Source organism: Artibeus jamaicensis, unplaced genomic scaffold (assembly GCF_021234435.1).
Source record: "Artibeus jamaicensis isolate MK-2021 breed Jamaican fruit bat unplaced genomic scaffold, CSHL_Jam_final contig_419, whole genome shotgun sequence".
Classification (NCBI taxonomy): domain Eukaryota; kingdom Metazoa; phylum Chordata; class Mammalia; order Chiroptera; family Phyllostomidae; genus Artibeus; species Artibeus jamaicensis.
The window spans coordinates 2481568-2497470 of NW_026521824.1; the positions used below are offsets into that span (position 1 = coordinate 2481568).

General features: G+C 45.3%; 1 pseudogene; it reads left to right on the forward strand.

The window, feature by feature from the left end:
- The first annotated feature begins 12526 nt into the window (after positions 1-12526).
- LOC119062263 (E3 ubiquitin-protein ligase RNF220-like) lies at positions 12527-13427 on the forward strand (annotated as a pseudogene).
- The last annotated feature ends 2476 nt before the right edge of the window (positions 13428-15903 follow it).

Here is a 15903-nt window from a genome sequence, read left to right on the forward strand (position 1 = left end):
ACTCCAGAGCCTGACAAGCTAACGTGTTTTTCTTCTAGGACCCAGTACACTTGTCCTGCATTCCCTTCAGTTGCACAAGTAACCTCACACTTACGTGATAATGTAGACCCTTTGGTAATTCATCTAACATCCAAATAATATTTCTCAGGTGCAAAACATAGACACCATTGCCATTTTTATTTAGTATTAAAGCCTTCTGGTGAGGCTCAGAGAGGTACAGATTAAGTTTCCATTGTTACTTGTTACTGTTCCATTGTTACTGTTCATGGCTAGTTTTGAGTGTTAAGGACAAACCCACCTTATAGGCCATTTTTCTCATCAGTCCCAACCAGCTGTTACATGACCATAGTAGGACTGTCCTGCTAAACTAGTAAGGGGGTCTCAGGGCTGCTTTGTGGCTAACTGCTAAGCTCTGTTTTCACTGAGCACCTTTGAGACCTTTTGTGGTAAGTTTTTGTCCCACCATTAAATTATTCCCAGTAGTCCAACTTCAAATTCCCCCATTTCCATTACAATCGTATCATTGTTAGAGGGAACTCAAGAGTTAAAGATTCTAGCCTTTGTTGATGGGCTTAAGTGACTAAATCACTTAAGTGACCAGCTTAAGTGACTAATGACTAAAGCTGTTATATCGGGAACTGGAATGTATGACCATAGTGACTCCGGAAGTTCAACCAGTAATTCAACCTTGTAACCCAGGGGCTCTGCTAGCCCTGAGATGGCATCTGAGCCTTTGTGTTCCAGGGACTGAACACCTGTAATGCAGATAAAGAATTGTTGATTGACAGATAAAGTAGTAGGAAAATCAGAGCTGGATTGCAAGTCTTACCCAATTAAACTTTTCCCCCCTCAAACTACTTACTTATCCTTCTGTCTAACCTTTTCTTCCAAACCCCTTACCCACCCTTTATTCTTATAAAGAGGTCAGCTTAAAATGAGATGTTAAGACAGTTTTTTGAGGGCACATAACATGGTGTCTTTTCGGATCACTGACCTTATGAATAAAGATTCAACTCTTGTCTCTACTTGTTGGTTCTGGTGGTGACAGGCAGCACCAACGTTGGCTTTTCCAGTTTCATTATGTGTTTTCATAATTGGCCCAAAGCACTGAGTTGATTACTCAAAGTATTAATATAAATAAGCATTAACTAGACCTTGCCTATTCAATTACTCTAAGAATTGTATTTAACAAGTCTTTTTTTGTCCTTGGGTGGCCACAAACAGGCCCCTTAATAAACAGACCCTCCACGAAAGGAGGGTCCAGGAGACACAATTTCACTTATAAAGGCTATTAGTCTCAGAGGTTTTGTGTAACATTTTGGGTTTGAGTATTGACGAAGATTTTGTTTTTGACCAAATTCTACTCTGGAGCTCCTGAATACTCCTCAGCTAGGCCCTGGCTTTTTGGCTTCCCTGTTCATCTCTGTTCAACATTGTGATTCATAAGAAATATATATTTGGTTATTCAGATGACTAAAATATATTTCTCATATTTATTTGGTCTTCATCCACAGTTTCTGGCTCACAGCTCCTAAACCCTTGTAACTTCCTAAATGAGGAAAGAGCTAAAGTTGTCTTTTGTTGTGGTAATGAAGCAACTTCTGGAAGCACCTAAGAATGAGGGTTGGTTTAGAGGAGAACCAAGCATGTTAAGATTAGAGGGCTGAAACTTTCATTCCTACTGCAGACCTCCCAGTGGTGGAGAGGGTCTAGAGGTTGAATCTATTCCCAATGCAAATGATTTAATCAATCGTGCCTAAGTAATTGATCCTCCATAAGACCCCAAGAGAACAGGGTTTGGAGAGCTTCCAGGTGGTAAACACAAGGAGATGTGAGAAGACAGCCTGAGTGCCCTTTCCCCAAACCTCGCTCCTGTTGGGCAGGAACCAACTTTTCCTCTTATCTCAAGGTTCTTCTGACTGGTCTAATTGATACCAATAGCCTGGCCAGACAACAGGTGGGGGGAAAAGGATGGGTCGCAGGAGGAGATTTCAAACCACCAGAGGCAGCTGGTGAGCCTTTGTTACCCGGGTAAATAAGCTAGAGCCTCGGGAACATTCCTTGGAGCAGCACATTGTGCTCTTGGTGACGGGGGAAACATTGCACTGAACACACACAAGTCTAGCAAAAATATTTGAGTAGGGGAAAAGCCCTCCTACCCCCTTCTGGTACCTGATCAGGGGTGGGACCAGGGCAGGCACGTGCACCATAGAGGTCAAGATGGTGGCAGGGGGAATTGCTATGTCAAAGAAACCTGTCAGTCTAGCCTGGGGTAAAGAGGGGATTCGTTTGGGGCTGGACCTTCCCAGAGCCCACGGAAGTTTGGGCTAAAACAAGCACCTGGTCCAGTCCACCCGGGGAAACTAATGTAAACCCAGGGGAAGGAAGGGATGCTCTCTTGCCTGCCTTGAGACTACACTGGCCAGTGTTTGCAGGACCTTCTGGTACTAGATGCCATGGGGCCAATGGTGGTGCCAGCTCCTTCTGAAGAAGGAACCTGAAGCCAGACAGCGATTGGGAACAAGCTAAGCTACCTGGATGGTTATGTAGCAGCTGTCTGAGGCTCCCAAATGACAATAGTTTAAATGGAAGAAGGAACTCTGGATACTGCCTTTGGTTTTGGTCTGTCTGAGGGTGCCTGGACTTTCCTCTGGGTTTCTGGAGGGGATGGGCTTTTGAGACGAGAGTCCACCATTCTCCCAGATTGCGTGCGCAGCAATTGAATAAAGACCTCTTTCCATTCTCACCAACCTCTGTTTCTGAAATTTGCCTATTGGCAGTGAGCAGCTGAGTCCCCACTTTTTGGTTCAGTAATATAATAATACATGAGATAGGTTAGCAAGAGAAAATAACCACATTTAATACATATGTATGGGAACTTCCTATACATGAGAGATTCTGAGGCCCCAGGTGCACAAGAGGTCCCGATTTAGAAAGGAAGCGTTGTTGTGTGTAAGACATTCTGAGCTAGGAGTGAGGTCATGCACCTCAGAGGCTTTAAAAGTTCATTGCAGGACAACAAGAAGAGATGCTTAGCAAATAGAAGTTTGCCCTGCCATATTGGTAGGTCAAAAATGTTATTCCCTGATAATCTCATTATGAGGCAAGGCCCCTAATTCAAGCTCTTCTAAGGTAGTTAATTACTTAAACCTATCAATTAAGGCTAAACTCTTTAACACCTGAGTTCTAGCTTTTCCCTGTTAGCTTTTAGTTATCTTGTTTCTATAGGGTTAGTTTATAAGCTAAAACAACATAAGATACAAGAGCTACACCATGGCTGGCCTCTGCCTCAGAGCTTGTTCCCTCTAGAACACCCAAAGAGTAAACCTGCCATCCTCTGCTGGGCCAGCCTGATCTTAGGCTGTGCCCAGAGTTCCTTCCCGTAGAAAATACCATACTTTGGGAAATGCAGGCAGCTGCAGTGCAGTCATCTAGGCATCCTCAAGAAAGAAGAGAGAGGGCCCTTCCTTTATTTCAAATCTTCTTGCCCATAATGTCTCATGCTCTGGAGGCATTCAGTTCCTCAGCCAATCCTGTCCTAGACTGTTTACCATGGTCTCAGGCAAACTCCTCCTACGGCCCTTCCCTTCTCCTCCCCAGTGATCCCATCAGATTTCTCTGTACCAATATTCACTGCTGTGAATAGGAAAAGCAAGGCTGTTTACTGAAAGAACACAGCCAGCCCCATTTGCTATTGTGGTGCCATTTGACAAGCAGGCCTATGACCTTGTTAAACATGACTCCTGTTTTACTCATTGACCTTATGTCCCCAGGACTGGAAATGACTGGAAAGCAAGAACAATCATGACCAACCACTCCCTACAACCACAGGCACAAGATAACTTTGGAGCAAACTGCAGCCTCTTGTTACAATGCTAACAGACCAGGGGCCACACAAGAGCAACACCTCCATCCTGACCCTTTTATAATCCTATTATAATCCAATAAGAGCTCAAAGCCTCCACCCTCTAGTGCTGATGTATCCTTCTACACCATGCCCCCCTCCTCTTTTGGAGAGTGAATAAAACTTTACTCTGCGCTTTCTTCTGTTTGTGAATTCTTTTCCAGCCCGTGTCACTGACCACCCTAACATTTATAATCGTAATTTCACTATGAAAGCTCTTTTCAGTTGAGTTCAGTACCAATATCAGTTGTAAGAATACTTACATTGCGAGCCCTTGTGGGAACCTTGGTCCATTGCTTCTGTGATGCACGCATCCAGCCGGGTTTTCTTTCACTTTGGTAGCCTCCATGTGGTGATAGCCATCTTTCCTCCAGAACACCTGCATGTATGTAAAATCTCCTGGCAGGTAGGGTGGCAGGCCTTCTTCATTGGGTTCTTCCAGTCCTTATGACTTTGAGTTTCAGAATTTCAACATGCCCTTCTAAGTATTGAACATGGTTATGACAAGATTCAGCTAAATTGGGCCCAGAATACCGTCTCAGACCAAAATTCCCAGCCCTTTAAAACACAGCTCCTAAGTTCAAAGGGAGCAATACCACACTTTGGCTAATACCTAATAAGGCTCCTGCTATAGCTGTAGGCCATTGTTACCTGATAGACTGATGCATAAATGTTCTGAGTCAGAGTCATTGCTCAGCTTGCCCAGAGGGCTGTGGGGACAGGGAATGGGAGAGTATCGTCTGCATAAATCCTGAGTAACAGCAGACTTTAGGCCATCTGGACACGCTGCCAACCATGATGAGACAAAGCTGCTACGGTGTCCAGCTGCCACTGGGTGTGTGGCAAAGCCAGTTGAAGAAACTACCCAGGCTGCGGCTTGGAATGAATTCTACTGACAAACCACACACCTCTTATATATTTGGGGTAACATTCCATGTTCGGTAGGCACAGTAAGAGTCAAGTGCCTTTAAAATCAGAAGGGAGAGAGAAAGAGAGGGAGAGAAACATCAATGTATGGTTGCCTCTCACACACTCCCTGCTGGGGACTTGGCCCAAAACCCAGGCTTGTGCCCTGACAGAATCGAACAGGTGACCCCTTGGTTTGAAAGTCCAGGACTCAATTCACTGAACTAAACCAGCCAGGGCTATGAAGCATATTTTTGAAAATGAACAGAAGTTCCTTGTGACATCTAAGTTTGAGGTTCACCATGTTTTAACATGGGCTGCTGCTGCTCTGCCAGCAAAATCACTTCTGGAAACTGTCATCTGGCCCCATATGAATGCTGCCATGAGTTGCTGATATATGAGTATCAGCAACTCAATAACTCAATTTTCTGTGAGATATTTTAGTTCCCATTAGTTCCCAAGTCAATAATCCCCAATTTTTCCAAATTTGCCCTGTTACGTGACTTCTCAAAGGTTTATTTTTAGAGAGAGTGGAAGGGAAAGTGAAAAAGAGAGAGAGAAACATCAGTGCATGGTTGCCTCTTGTGTGCCCCACACTGGGGACCTGTCTTGTAACCCAGGCATGTGTCCTCACTGGGATTCAAACCCTGGATCCTTTAGTTTCCAGGCTGGCACTCATTCCACTGAGCTACACCAGCCAAGATTCATGACAGATTCTAAACAGCTACTTACTGTAAGTATGTACATTCACTTTAAGACTTGAACCGAGACACGTGGTCCTTGTAGTCTCGTAACTGCTAGTAATTAATTTTGCCTGTACTAATTCCAGACAACCTAAGTTACTGATATTTCACAAGCAGCTACCACAAAGTCTTAACTTGGCTACTTTTTTTCTGTATATAACTCAGCAGAAACCAGGATCAAATCTAAATTTAATAAAATAATTTTATTATTTATTTTTAGAGACAGGGGAAGAGAAGGGGAAAGACAGGGAGAGAAACATTGATGTGAGAGAGAAACATTGATTGGCTGTCTCTTGCACGGCCCTAATGGGCAGGGCACCAAACATGCAACCTAGGCATGTGCCCTTATGGGGAATCGAACCAGCAACCTTTCAATTTGTGGGGTAACATCCAACCAACTGAGCAACACTGGTCAGGACTCAAATTCGAATTTTGAACAGGAAGGTCAGATAAATCACGTAAGCACCTAAAGTCTTCCTCTATTGCCATTGTGGTTGTGACTGTCCATTTGATAAGGGTCTGGTAAGAGAGTAGTAGGGGTTAGAAGATCACGTGTCCCAAGCACAATATGGGTGTTTGTTAATAATGATTATTCTTAGCTGGACTGATGGTACAATTACAGTTCTGGGTCTTGTGCCCTTGAAAGATAGCTCTCATGGCGTGTGGGGCATGCAAATAAGTGACCTGAAGAAGGAACTTTCAGACTGATCAATACTGGTGCTCACTCAGGGCTGGGAGGAGGTCCAGCATGGAGAGACCCTGTAGTACATGAAATTAGATATTGCCTTTCTTGAAAAAAGAATTTCCAAGGAAGAAGAGAACCATACATTGATGTTTCTCTCCCTCTCTGCTTCCCCTCTAAAAGATAAATAAATAAAATCTTAAAAAAGAAAAATATGTTGCACTTCATTCTAGAACACAGCTAAACTATTAGAGATTAATTTGATTCTTTTAAGCTGTTTGTTAGCAGAAAATTGCACACTCTTTACAGGAATTCAACATCTTGGACCCAACAATGTAAAAGTCACAATGTCTAGTACCCAGTTAAAAGTCAATAGGTGTGACTTAAAAAGGAAGGAAATCTTGTTACACATACAACAGGAATAAACCATGAAGACATTACACCCAGTGACATACTGGCCAGTCACAAAAGAGCATATACTGTATGATTCCATTTATGCAAGATGCCCAGAGTAGTCAGATTCATAGAATAGGAAGTAGAGTGGTGGCTGCCAGGGGCTGGGTGGTATGGGGGCAGAAATGAAAAGTTAGTGTTAAATGGGCATGGGGGCGACCACTTTCATGAGGTACCCCCAGTGCCACGGACACATGTGAGTGAGTAAATATGGCCGAGACAAGATGAGATCTGTTTGGGGATGGAGGAGTGGGCTGTGGCCAGTTTCTCTGGGGAGAAAGAGGCCAGCAGCGGCCAGTTTCTCCGAGGAGAAAAAGGCCTCGAGCGCCTTTCTCCATAGCCTTTTATTGGGTTGTAATACACAGGAGTACAGGGTGGCAAGGATCAAACAGTAGATTACATTTCAAAGAGGTCTGAGGGTTTCAGTCTGAGTGAGTGTCTGTCAGGAAGAGAGTTGCAGAAACTTTGGGAGACATACTCATTTCCTCTTGGACCTTTATCATATGAATGAGAGCACTCTTAGCAGAGCAGATTTCACAGGTTTATCAGCAAGTCTTTGTGGTGCCAGATTTTTCCCCAGGGCACACTCTGGGCAGGCAAGGAGCTGCACCTCTCCCCATCAGGTATTCAGGCTTAAGAGGATTAGAGCCAGGAAGTGCTTCTCGCAGAGGACATGGGGACTCAGGCTTTGCCAAAGCTGGGGGGCAAGAGTCCATTGCTCTTTGTTGCAGCCCCTGAGTCCTTCCATGAAGCCTCCCAGGTGATCGAGTCTGGCTTTAGGTTGCCCCCTGCTGTGAGGGGTCTTACCCGTCATTGACTTCCGACCAAGCTCTGGGGGCAGGGAGAGGAACTGATCCAGCGTTTGCTACCAGAGACACGCTTTGTCTCCTGTAGCTGGCATTCCAAAGGTCGTCTCTCGCCCTTAGCCACGAGGAGTAGAGATACAATTCCTAAGATCAGGCAGAGCGGTCTACTACAAATGGGAACAGAGTTTCAGTTTTGTCAGAGGGGGAAAGTTTGGAGATGGATTGTAGTGATAATTATACAATAATTCGAATGGACTTAAGGCCACTGAACTGTACACTCATAAAATGGTTACAATGGTAAATTTTAGGTTATATGTATTTTACCAATATTTTTTCAAAATATTAATAGGTATGAAAAGGAGCAGAAAAATTTTGCCTATAACCAGGAAAAAATATATCAGTAGAATCAGGTCCATATGTGATAGTGAGATGATGGAATTCATAGATAAAGACATAGAAACAGCTACCACAAATGTGTTCTGTATGTGCAAGAATGCAGAAGATCAGATGAGAGATAGAAGATATTTTAAAAAGAAAGATTATATGGGATTTACAACAGAGTAGCTGTTACAGAGAAAAGATGAGAAGAAAAGAAAGAATGAAGAGGGAAAGAAAAGCATAGCCAGTATTTGCAGGACCGAGACCATTTATCATCCCAAATCAGACTACGGGAGGAAAAAACCTCAGGGTCACCAAACAAAAGGACAATCTGAAATGGCACATCAGTATCAGTGAAGCCTCAATATAAAAACACATGTTCAGTTGACTTACTCCTATCATAATACTGAACAGAGGTGGGCAAAAATATGTTTACGGTTTTGAGTATGCAAAACACAGGGTTTATTCTTGTATTTTTAAGTAAGACGGGAATTATTAATTACCATTTTATTTATTTGTATTATTATTGTTATTGTTATTTTATATCCTTACTTATGATTTTTTAAAGGTAATGATGGCTGTTAATTTAACCAACATCTTTTTCCATATGAACAACTGTAAATCTACTTTGTCCAGCCCTGTATTTATACTCTCTCTATATTCTAGACTCCACTAGGATATTACTTCTTATATGGACATCAGAATTATACTTGTCTATCACACTCTAACTTGTTCTGTGTATTTTGAGTAATTGTTAGAGGTATCTAGACATTTAAAACTACTACCCCTACCGTCAATCCTATATCCAAAAAAAGATATACAGAAGCTTCTAAAATAAAAGAAACACAAATTATTCTTAAAAATTTCCAGAAGGCGTAATTTATTCCCTTTCAGTGCATATCTCACAGAAAATGATTCCAACAAGGAGAATAAAACAACTAAAAAAGGTAGTCCAAAGTTGTTTCTAACCTTCACAAAAGTCATAAATGTCGGGCTGGTGAGCACACAACACAATGTACAGATGATATGTAGTAGAATCATGCACCTGAAAAGTCTACAATTTTGTTAACCAGTGTCACCGCAATAAATTCAACAAAAAGGGGGGGGGGAGTCATAAATGATAATACCTTCGTTCCAAAGGCCTAACAAACTAATCTAAATGCATTACCTAAATCAACCACGCATCAGTTGTAGAGCTGTTGATTCATTCTTAGCCAGTTGAGGTGGGGGGGGGGGCACCAGTGTGGTAGCGCATATTTCTTGTTAGGCCTCTGTAGGGACTACAGGGCAGATGGATACCGCACAACTAAGCTGGAAGAACCACGGCTGAGTCTAAAACAAACCCAAGTGGGTTCTGGCACTCATTGGCTCTGAAACCTATCGCAAACATTAATAGTCACTTTTTGGCACTAGTCTATTTTAGTTGGTTCTTGTGTTCTGTCCAGGGTTTTAAATACTACTGCACGTCCATAGTCATGTTAAATGGTTCAACAGCTCGTCCTATAATAAAAAGAGAAAAAGAGATTAACCTTGGATCAACTACAGAGTATATTTAATACATGTGCTTCTGATCTTAATCAACAAAATCCAGATCAGGGTTAATGTTCTGTGGCCTAATGGTTGTCCTTGGCCAAAAGAGAAACCAAGAAAGAAAAAGCAGCTCCCGATATCCGGAACACATCATCTGGTGTTCACAGCCAGATCTAAATGCGGTCCGACGCCTGTCAGAGGCTCCCAGCCAGGCCGTTTGGTTCCATCAGACATACAATCCCCACAGACTATAAACCTCAGAGGTTACTCCAAGACCAGAATGAAATGGAACAAAGCAAGTCTGTTCCATAATTTTATCTAAGAACAGACAAAAATAAGGTTACTGAACCACCCACAAAGTACCCAATCATAGAACTGTCCTCTGCTTTTTGTTTCATTACTATTTGATTCTTGTGTGTGTCCTTACCCGGGATTGAACCCACAACCTTGGTGTATTGGGAGGGTGCTCTGATCAATGAGCTACCTGGCCAGGGCTGGCCTCTGCTTTCTATATAGCACTTAATCTAGAGCAAATTCCTGGCTGCCTTGGACCTTTCACCAAATCACCCACCTAACAGCCAAGTCCCGTCATTGGTTCCTCTTCATACCCTCTCACTAACAGCCCTGGGTCCCATGGGTGCCTTCTCCTTCCCTGCAGCCAGCAAAAAGCCCATCTGGGTCAGTTCCACATGTGTTCTCGGTATGCTGGCTAAAGGGCACCACAAAATCAAGTGTGTATATGAGCACAGAGGCTGTGGAGCGGGCTTGGTGGAGATTCTGACACTTCCTGCTGGCACCCCTGTCCCACCTACGGATGCCTTGCTCCACCCAAATGCATAAAACAGGAGCATTCTATCTCAAACAGGGGTGGTTTGAAGAAGAATGAGAAGAGGCAAAGAAAAAAAAGAAGATAACAGTGACTGTTACTATTCTTTCTTCTTTCAATTATAAATTACTCCAATTACAACTCAAGATTTGAGCTCAACAGCTCAGCCCTAGCTCCTTGCACGGCACAGCGGGAAGCCCCACAGCCATCACTGTGGCTCCACAGGTCACCCAGGTCCACCGAGCTAGCTCGGGTGGACTCACCCTCCAGGTGTGGCAGAGAGGCCCTCGGGCCTGTTTCCCCTCCATCTCACGGGGAACTCAGCTGGCCTCCCCAGCACCCCTTATGCCTACCCTGAATGAAAGCATTACCATTAGCTTAATGTACATATAACCAACCCCTCTGGGATCTACTGATTATCTCCTATTTCCATAAGGGTGTAACTTTTTAAAAGGAACAGGTGGTCAGATTCTACCTTCTCCTTGGGACTGGATTCTGTCTGTAGCTCATTCCGCCCTTGGCAGAAGAGAGAGGGTGTTGCAACAGACGCCTCCTCCTATCTCGACCCCATACCATTTATCCGTGACCCAGAGATGGATTACAAGTTTTAATTCACCCAGCACCCTTAAACATTTTCAGTTAAACAATCAAATTATTTATATTTGTTGTGGTTAAAAGTATGTAATTTAAATTTTCCCATTTTTCCTATTTTTTTTTTCAGTGTACAGTTCCTTGTCATTAAAGCCATCCACACTCCAGTGCGAGCTGGCAGCATCCGGGAGGAGGGCAGTGCTCCCGTGTCTCTCCCCTGCAACATGAAAAAGATTGCTCTGCTCAGCCCACTCTGATACCCGAGTGAGGCCGAGCGATCCATACTCTGTGCACTTGAGGGGGGGAACCCCCAGAGGTGGTGGCAGGGATTCACCCTCAGCCCCAGGGGCCACCTTGGCAGCTGCACAGGTGAGGCCTTTGATTGCCTCCCACTCCCACCTGGTGAAGGAGAAGGGTAGCGGCCACTTTGGTGCTCACTACACGGACACCCCCAACCCCCTCCCCACGGCCATGGCAGTGCTGGGAAGTGGGCAGCGGGGACCACACACATGGTTTGTGCTTCCCAGCTTCCCTGGCACCAGAGGCCACGGGAAACTGCAGCAGAGGCAGCGAGGGCGGGCGGGGTATTGCTTCCACATCTGCCACCACGCCATTGGCGCTGAGCCAGACAATCCCTGCAGCTGCGCTGTGAGCCCAGTGGTACCAACCTGAGACGGCAGCGAAATCCATAACTGCAACGGCATTTGTAGCAACAAGGCATTAATGACACCAGAGGCAGGAGCAGTGGCAAAGATGGCACCAGGGACACCTCTGGGCAGAGGCAAAGGCAGAAGCGAGACCAAGGACGATTCCCCAAAAACAAACAAAAGAACAACAACCTTTGTGCTGTACTGCCATCTACTGGAAAGCAGAAGAAAAGCCTCTGATGACCAACTGGCTGAATTAAAATTTAGCAGAACTGGATCCAAGAAGTGTTCGCTGCTTCAAACGTGCTGACAGAGAAACAAGCCACCAAGCGCCGCGAATAACCACAGTACCGCCAAAAGGAAATGGCAATGCTCAAAGTCACAAAAAGTTGTGATGTAAACGATAGAGAATTAAAAATAGCTGTCGTGGCCCTCGCTGGCATAGCTCAGTGGATTGAGTGTGGGCCTGCGAACCAGAATATTGGGGTTCGATTCCCAGTCAGGGCACATGCCTGGGTTGCAGGCCAGTTCCCAGAGGGGGACGCATGAGAGGCAACCATACATTGATATTTCTCTCCCACTCGTTCTCCTTCCCTTCCCCTCTCTCGAAAAATAAATAAATAAAATATTAAAAAAAATAACTGTCATGAAGAAACTCAAAGAGATGCAAGAAAACTGAGAAAGGCAGTTCAGGGAGCTCAGAAATAAACTCAATGAGCAGAAGGAGTATTTACCAAAGAGATTTAAACTCTAAAATCAACCAACAAACCAAACAAATTCAGAGCTGACCAAACTCAGTAAATGAGATGAAAAACTCATTAGAAAGCAGTGGGAACAGAGCAGACCCACTGGAAAAGAGAATTTGCAAGCTTGAAGACAGAAATAAAAATGGCTCCGGTGGAAGAGAAGAAAGAACTAGGATTTTTTTTTCTTTTTTTTATGGAAGAGGCCCCTGCTGGGAAGCCAGGAAACCCCTGCATCACTGCCCCTGTGGGTAGATCGCTGGGAGCTGAGGCTGTGACCGCATCACCAAAGACCCGTCCCTTCAGAGCAGTCTCCCATGGTCATGCTGAGGGCTGGAACAGCTGGCTGGTGGATCAGGGGCTCCTTGGGAAGGAGGAAGATCTTCCCACGGAACTCCCTGTGTGTGTGTCAGCCCACAGAGCTGACTGCAGGCTTGGACAGGGAAAAGAAACTGAGGAAGCAAGATGAAGGGAGGGTGTACCTGCTGGGCAACCTCTTAGACAGAATCTGGGCAGGAGATGAGTAGGCCTGCAGAGCATTGCCTTCCTAGGAGGGGGCCATCCTGCATGGCTGAGGGTGAGGCTGGGGACGTCTAGTGTGAGCACAGCAACCACTTGGAGGGGTTTGAGTGGTGTGGTCCACTGCTCCCCTGGGGAGGGTGGTTTCTGAGGCTCTGACTCTATTCTGTGCAGCAACAGAGAACCCGGACAGGGATGCCTACCTGGATGTGGATGAGGCAACATGCTGGAGTATGGGGAGCTGCAGTCCCCAGATGCTGCACTGTCTGCACCAGGAGCAGCCAGAAGTCAGGTAAAGTTGAGGAGAGAGAGAGAGGCACTCGGGCACAGCCCTAAGTGGCAGCCCTACCAGTTCACCCATCACACCCAAGTTCTCCGAATGGGCCAGGGATGAGATGCCCCTACCAGCAACAGGGAGAGCAGCAAGCAGGAGGCCATGCAGAAGACCTGCAAGAATAATGACATTGAGAAAGTATCCATGATTAAGGCCCCAAAGGCTCTGGTCAGGGACCTCTAATGGCAGTCCTCCCGTTACAAATGCCTCATCTGCTTGGACTCATACTTGATGCCCCTAATGTCCATCTAGTGTGGTGGGTGCACTGTGAGAAATGCTGCCTGTGGACCCTGGGTGCCCAGAAGTTCTGCCATCAATGTGACACTATCACAGAGCCTGGGGACTTGTGGGGAATATGCTTGTGACTGAGCCATCCCGGCAGGCCTTATCTCAAGCAGCCCTGCCTGCTTCTGTGATGTAACCCTATCCCTTGGACATACTTGCACACAGGTTTCCTGTGTACGTACATGCACATTCACACACACACACACACACACACACACACACACACACACACACAGGCCTCTGGAGCCAGAGTGGAGGCTGAGGCCCAGGCCCTGGCTGCTGGCTCCCACCAAAATTGGGGACCATACCTATTCCAGGTTCTGTTCCCAGGGTGGGGCAGGTAGGTGTATGTGAGGTGGGTAGCAGGGCAAAGCCTCTTCTTAGATCCTGCCCCCAGGCAAATTGACAGACAGACAGATAGACACATGTAAACACCAGACTGAAGTCCTTCTCCCTTTGCAAACTACATTTGACTTAGTTAAACCAATATAAATAGCTAAAAAAAATGAAAGAACTCTGAGAACTAGCCAATTGTATTAGAGAAGGCAACATAAGGATACCAGGTATCCCAAGGAGATGAGAGGGAGAAGGAAACAGGGAGCCTACTTAAAGAAATAGTAGATAAGAACTTCCCAAAACTAGGGAAGGAGCTGGACATACAAGTACGAGAAGCTAACAGAACACCCAATTATCTCAACAAAAACACCTCCAAGACATTGTAGGAAACCAGTCAGCATGGCAGTACTGAACGTAGCCCAGCCCCCAAATGGAAAACCAGTGGATGTGAAGCAGCACACAGGACCCAGGCATGCAGATTGGCTTTCCCATGGGGAACCAGGCCGGCATTGTACTTAGGCTGCTTTAAGGTTTGCTTTTGCTAAAACTCCCTCACCCTGAGTTAAGACTGCAGATATTTAATGTATATCTCTGAAGCAGCTCCCTAAAGTCTGTGCTAAGCCATCCCAAGGACAGAATGTAACCAGATCAATCACTTTTATCATTCCCTTGCATTTGCAACATTTGTTTTCTTTGTTATCTGTAAGAAGTAATCATTTAAAGTAAACCTAAGTATAATGAACAAATGAGAAACTTCTTTGCTGTAATGCTACTGGAAAGTAATAAAAGCCTGTCTAGGCAAGGGTCGAGGTGTTCTCTCTCTTAGAGAGTGTCTGTGCTGTCCCTTTTTCTCCACAGGGCTTCTGCAGTCCGTGTGAATTTGCTGCACCCACAACACACAGACCCCGCTGGCTGGACTCCACATCAGGACATATTAAAATAGTGAAAAAAAGCCCTGGCTGGCATAGCTCAGTGGATTGAGCGCGGGCCTGTGAACCAGAGTATTGCGGTTTGATTCCCAGTCAGGGCACATGCCCAGGTTACAGGCCAGTTCCCAGCATGGGACACATAAGAGGCAACCATACATTGATATTTCTCTCCCTCTCTCCTTCCCTTCCCTTCTCTCAAAAAATAAATAAATAAAATATTTTTAAAAAATAGTGAAAAAGCCAACCATAAAGAAAGAATTCTAGGTAGGCAGGCATGGCTAGCCTTTTTGCACAACCACATCAAAATTACAACTAAAAATAGAAAAACCATCACTCAGGAATGTCAGATATCAAGCTGACTGGAAATCTGACAACCACAAAATTGAATTGAATGGAAGTCTGACAACTACAGAATTAAAGAGACCACATCCATCCAGATTTGGTAGGAGGGGTGAGGGTGTGGAATGAGCTGGTCCCACACCTACATGGATAAAAATTCAGGTGGGATATCCTGGGATGAGGAGTCCCAGACCCACACCAGGTCCCCCAGCCCAGGGTTCCAGTTAAAGGAAGATAAGTCCCCACAACTTCTGGCTGCAAAACCCAGCAGGGAATGAATGAATGGGAAAAACTTTCTGGAGTCCCAACACAGACTCACCTACTCAGAGTCACACCCTCTGAGCTCCAGCACCCAGTAGCAACTAGAAAGGCACCCCTGCGATATATAAAACAAAACAGAAATGTATGGCATCAAGGCCAGTAGAGGCCATTGTCCCTTTGCTATACCCATATCCCACAGAGCTGGCAAGCTAGTGCCATATCTGAGACTCCATCAACCTGGGTAACACTGTCTGACCTGCCGTAGAGATCCTCAGAAGCACCAGCCAACTTACAGGCCCACCAAAGGTGCTTTTCCATAAGAACGGTTGGCCTTAGCTCCTAAATCCTATCAAACAAGCAACTCAGACTTCAATGAGCCCTAGTGGCAGCCAGATTAGATCCACAGCTTGGCTTCCCCTGGGAATCTCCAAGCCTAGCATAAGTAGCAGCCATCTCAGATTGCTTTATACTTCAGTCAGGGTGGCCCTGGGCAAAACACAGGTGACTGACCTTGGCCTGCACCACCCATAAAACCCCAGGGACAGTGCACACAACGGACAACTATAGCACATGTTGGAGCACCACCACCTTGCCCCTGCACAACTGATCCTCTATGGACAGTGGAGATTGGCGGTCAGTGTTTACAGCCAGCCCTTGCAGTTGACTGGCCTGGCTAACTTCCTCCCATTGA